The sequence below is a fragment of the Salmo salar genome, chromosome ssa09, assembly GCF_905237065.1.
Source record: "Salmo salar chromosome ssa09, Ssal_v3.1, whole genome shotgun sequence".
Classification (NCBI taxonomy): Eukaryota; Metazoa; Chordata; class Actinopteri; order Salmoniformes; family Salmonidae; genus Salmo; species Salmo salar.
Genome location: NC_059450.1, coordinates 107,887,883 through 107,893,882, shown reverse-complemented (window position 1 = coordinate 107,893,882; position 6,000 = coordinate 107,887,883). Strand labels below are relative to the sequence as shown.

At 49.0% G+C, this 6,000-nt stretch overlaps 1 pseudogene; it reads left to right on the top strand.

Annotated features, from left to right (window-relative positions):
• The first annotated feature begins 1,006 nt into the window (after nucleotides 1-1,006).
• Nucleotides 1,007-6,000, top strand: part of LOC106612331 (glutamine amidotransferase-like class 1 domain-containing protein 3, mitochondrial) — a 28,031-nt pseudogene continuing 23,037 nt past the window's right edge.

The following is a 6,000-nucleotide window of genomic DNA, read 5'->3' as shown; positions in this document are numbered from 1 at the left end:
TCTTGTGATATACAGTAAGGCTGAATCCCAAAACCAACACTTGGCCATCTGCCCTTTATCGAGTGATCAAAGTGGTTGAAGTGTTGGGTTTGTGATTCAGCCAGTGTTATGTGGTATCCATCGTGACCGTATATCAATACGTTTGCTGCTCAAACAATACTTGTATAATGTACACATTATTTTGCTATCTAGATGTCAGCTGTGTTACTGTTCTAACACATTTCTGCTGTTGTTCTTGTAGTTGCCATGCTAGCTGTGTTCTCTGTCATCTGTCTATATGGAACCCTGGCATCACTGGTCAACTGTACCTTCCGTCAGAGTGTGATGCTCATGGGGCCTCCGCTGGTTAAGGTGAGAACAAGGCACTATTCCATTCTGTTGCATTCCACTGGATGAGCTGACAAGTAGAATGGAGTGGGTTCATGTGTTTCATTCCATTTCATTCTACTTTTCTCCAATCCAGGTAATTCCTTTCTATTGTGTTCCATATCGTGTCTCTCACCCTGTGTTGTTGTGTCTCAGGATGTGAATCAGCAGCAGAAGTCCGCCCCTGCCCTTCCCTGTCCCGTGGCAGACTCCAGACTGACCAGCGGTCTCCTGAAGATCTCCAGACTGCTGGACGACAGGGGGTCTGTGGAATCCCCACCGATACGGTCTACGCCCTGGCCGCATCCTGCAAGAACCCTCAGGCCATCGAGAACATCTACAACATCAAGGATCGCCCAGCAGAGAAGCCCATCTGTATCTGTATCTCCAGTGTGGAGCAGCTGGTGGCAGCCAAGCCCCCATTCAGCTCTCTACTCTGGGAGTTCATGAGGAACGTCTACCCTGGAGGGATCAGCTGCATCGTCAGCAAGGGAGACTGGCTACTCAGACTGGGTAAGGGGTGAGGAGGAGGGGAGGAGAGGGGAGGAGGGGGTTAGGGTTAGTCTGGAGAGATCAGCTGCATCATCAGCAAGGGAGACTGGCTCCTCAGACTGGGGGGGGGGGGACCAATGACAGCATCATGATCCGAGTCCCTGACCACACCGTTACCGGACACCTGTCTGACATCACCGGACCGCTTGCCATCACCTCAGCCAATCCCAGTGGAGAACCCGACAGCACGCACCACGACATGGTCATCAGGTAACGGCCTATCATAACACTCACCTGTACCCACCTGTACCCACCGGTCCCGTGTGGCTCAGTTGGTAGAGCATGGTGTTTGCAACGCCAGGGCTGTGGGTTCGATTCCCACGGGGGACCAGTACGGAGAAAAAAAAATTATGAAATGTATGCATTGTAAGTCACTCTGGATAAGAGTGTCTGCTAAATGACACACATGTAAAATGTACTCACCAGTACTCACTTCTGCCCTACTGTACTCACCTCTGCCCTACTGAACTCACATGTACTTGCCTGTAGTCACCTGTACTTAAGCCTGTTGGTGTGCTATGCTGCCTTCATCAGATAGTTTGAACAGCTAGGCTGCCTTCACCAGATAGTTTGAACAGCTAGGCTGCCTTCATGCTGATCGTGATGTCAGTATTGAAGTATTTTTCTTTCGTGGATTGCTGGTTGTATTGTAAACTGGTCTGATCTTTCCTGTCAGACTGGTTTTATATCAGTCAGCCTGCTGTGTAAATATCCAGTTCTACTAACGTATCTGTGTTAATCAGTCCTCTTCCTTGTGTCCTGCTGGCTGTAGGGTTATGATGATTAGATTCCAGTGGTGGTAGGTGCCGTTTAACATTAGTGAGGACGATTATTCTTCTAAGAGCTTGGCCTTAATTCTATTACAGCATATTGAATGACTGGAATTCATTATTCCATTCACCCAGTTCAATGTAACAGTGATAGGTTTAGGCTACTACATGATAGTCTAATTTTCCATCTACCCATCATGAGGTTGCTACAACCTAGCCTACGAATGAACCTTTACAACGTAGGTGCACAGGTCGTGTAATCAAGGTGACAGACAGTGACACATTCAATACCGCCATTCACACTCCTGCCAGCATCTAGCTGATCGAGGGTGGAATCACTCGTCCGAACAAAATCAAATCAAATCAAATGTTATTTCTCAAATGCGCCAACAGGTGTGGACCTTACAGTGAAATGCTTACTTACAAGCCCTTAACCAACAATGCAGTTTTAAGAACAAGGAGAAAAAAAAATAAGTAAAAAAACAAAAATAGAAGTAACAAATAATCCAAGAGTAGCAGTAAAATAACAATAGCGAGGCTATATACAGGGGGTACCGGTACAGAGTCAATGTGGAGGCTATATACAGGGGGTACCGGTACAGAGTCAATGTGGAGGCTATATACAGGGGGTACCAGTACAGAGTCAATGTGGAGGCTATATACAGGGGGTACCGGTACAGAGTCAATGTGGAGGCTATATCCAGGGTGTTACGGTACAATGTGGAGGCTATATACAGGGGGTGCCGGTACAGAGTCAGAGTGGAGTCTATATTCAGAGGGGTACCGGTACAGAGTCAGTGTGGAGTCTATATACAGGGGGTACCGGTACAGAGTCAGTGTGAAGGCTATATACAGGGGGTACCGGTACAGAGTCAATGTGGAGGCTATATACAGGGGGTACCGGTACAGAGTCAATGTGGAGGCTATATACAGGGGGTACCGGTACAGAGTCAATGTGGAGGCTATATACAGGGGGTACCGGTACAGAGTCAATGTGGAGGCTATATACAGGGTGTACAGGTACAGAGTCAATGTGGAGGCTATATACAGGGGGTACCGGTTCAGAGTCAATGTAGAGGCTATATACAGGGGGTACCGGTACAGAGTCAATGTGGAGGCTATATACAGGGGGTACCAGTACAGAGTCAATGTGGAGGCTATATTCCCGGGGATACCGGTACCAGTACAGAATGTGCGGGGGCACCGGTTTGTTGAGGTAATTGAGGTAATACGTACATGTTGGTAGAGTTAAAGTGAATATGCATAGATAAAAAACAGAGCGTACCAGCAGTCTAAAAGGGAGGGCAATGCAAATAGTCTGGGTAGCCATTTGATTAGCTGTTCAGGAGTCTCATGGTTTGGGGGTAGAAGCTGTAAAGAGGTCTTTTGGACATAGACTTGGTGCTCCGCTACCGCTTGCCGTGCGATAGCAGAGAGAACAGTCTATGACTAGGGTGGCTGGAGTCTTTTAAACTCTCGTTGCAAACATTCGTTTCTGTTGGAAAATTCATGTATGTTTATCCCCGTTTTGTTCTGTTTACTTCCTTTTATTAAGAAACGTTTTTACAGAATCAGCGGAATTAATACAGCCCTGATCAACACCACAGTTCACTTTCATAGCAGTCACGTTCAAACAGCAGGATCTCTTTGCTCGTTGTACAATTCCTTCTCGTATCTACTCGCTATTCTGTGACCAGGTGAGAAAACCTCTCCAAGTCAAACCTTCATACCATAACCGCTAACCGCTACACGCAGCCTAAATCGTTATCACCATATTAGCTAACGTCATAGTCAATCAACATAGCTACTAGAACTAACGCGTTAGAAAACCTACTACCATCTGTCACGTCCTGACCAGCAGATGGAGCTGGTGTAGTAGTTTGGGGGTCAGGACGTGGCAGTCTGGTGTGTGTCTTGTGACTCCTGATCAGGAACAGCTGGGAATCGTTGTTCCTGATTGGGAGTCACATATGTAGGAGTTGTTTGTCACTGGGGTTTGTGGGTAATTGTTTCTTGTTTAGTGTGTTTGCACCTGACAGGACTGTTGGCTGTCAGTTTCCTTGTTTTGTTTGTTATAGTGTTCTTTCTAATTAAATTGAAAGATGAATACTAACTCCGCTGCATTTTGGTCCATTCCTGAAGACAGCCCTTACAGAATCACCCACCAACTAAGGACCAAGCAGCAGAGGAACGAGGAGGAAGGATGGACATGGGCCGAATTAAGGAGGACTGTTTTCAGGGCGATGGAAGAGTTTAGAAAATTCGAGAGGCAGCCCCAATCATTTTTTGGGGGGGGACACAAGGGGAGTTTTGCGGGGCAAGAATGGAGCCCCAGGCCAGCTCCCCGCACTAGCATGGAGGTGCGTGTTCGCAATCTGGTACGCCCAGTACCAGCACCACGCACCAGGAGTCTAGTGTGTCAACCCAGCCTCGCCAGTCAACAGTCGTCATCAGAGCTGCCCGCCAGTCAACAGTCGTCGTCAGAGCTGCCCGCCAGTCAACAGTCGTCAGAGCTGCCCGCCAGTCAACAGTCGTCAGAGCTGCCCGCCAGTCAACAGTCGTCAGAGCTGCCCGCCAGTCAACAGTCGTCAGAGCTGCCCGCCAGTCAACAGTCGCCAGAGAGGTCAGACTGCGCTGAACTGCCGGAGTGGCCAGACTGCGTTGAACTGCCGGAGTGGCCAGACTGCGCTGAACTGCCGGAGTGGCCAGACTGCCCCGAGCTGCCGGAGTGGCCAGACTGCCCCGAGCTGCCGGAGTGGCCAGACTGCCCCGAGCTGCTGGAGTGGCCAGACTGCCCCGAGCTGCCGGACTGCCCAGACTGCCCCGAGCTGCCGGACTGCCCAGACTGCCCCGAGCTGCCGGACTGCCCAGACTGCCCCGAGCTGCCGGACTGCCCAGACTGCCCCGAGCTGCCGGACTGCCCAGACTGCCCCGAGCTGCCGGACTGCCCAGACTGCCCCGAGCTGCCGGACTGCCCAGACTGCCCCGAGCTGCCAGACTGCCCAGACTGTCCCGAGCTGCCAGACTGCCCAGACTGTCCCGAGCTGCCAGACTGCCCAGACTGTCCCGAGCTGCCAGACTGCCCAGACTGCCCAGACTGCCCCGACGGTACCGAGCTGCAGACTGTCCCGACTGCCTGGAACGGCCAGAGCCTGAGCCGCCTCCAGGATAGGTGGGTTGGGGAGGGAGGGTGTAGCACAGTGCCGTCGTTGACGGCAGCCACCCTCCCTTCCCTCCCTTATTGTTTAGGGTTACTGTTTTAGGGTTTTGTTGGGGATTTTGTTTGTTGTTGGTTTTTTGTTGTTGTGGTTAGGTGCATTCCGGGGTCTGCACCTTGAGGGGGGGGTACTGTCATGTCCTGACCAGCAGATGGAGCTGGTGTAGTAGTTTGGGGGTCAGGACGTGGCAGTCTGGTGTGTGTCTTGTGACTCCTGATCAGGAACAGCTGGGAATCGTTGTTCCTGATTGGGAGTCACATATGTAGGAGTTGTTTGTCACTGGGGTTTGTGGGTAATTGTTTCTTGTTTAGTGTGTTTGCACCTGACAGGACTGTTGGCTGTCAGTTTCCTTGTTTTGTTTGTTATAGTGTTCTTTCTAATTAAATTGAAAGATGAATACTAACTCCGCTGCATTTTGGTCCATTCCTGAAGACAGCCCTTACACCATCATGCAGTACACTGTACAGCAAGCAGTTTAGCAGTTACACCGGCGGGTCCCGATGGCAATACATTTATAAAACCAAAAGGTTACCTTCATTTGGAAGAGTTTCAGTGTCGGATAGACAGATAGGTTGGAGGACATCCTATGGAAATTGTCATAATTACCGTGTAAGTCTATGGAAGGGGGTGAGAACCATGAGCCTCCTAGGTTTTGTATTAAAGTCAATGTACCAAGAGGAGGACAGAAACTAGCTGTCCTCCGGCTACACCATGGTACTACCCTACAGAGTGCTGTTGAGGCTACTGTAGACCTTCACTGCAAAACAGAGTGTTTCAATCAATGATTTGGAGAACTGAATATATTTATATTAGTTTTATCTAGAAAGGATCACTTTTAAATGTTTCACTATTTTTATTTTTGTGAAATTCACTGAGGATTCCTCAACTATTAGATTATTATTATTATTATTATCAGTTTTTGAACCTTAACCTACCCTGAACATGACACTTTCCTTTCCTGTCAGACTGGTTTCCTTCCTGTAACCCATAAGACCAGTATCTGAACAGATCTATCCTGTTGTGTAAACATCCATTTATACTGATGTATCTGTGTTGATCTGTATCTGTCTGTGTTCTAGTCAGTTGGGACAGTC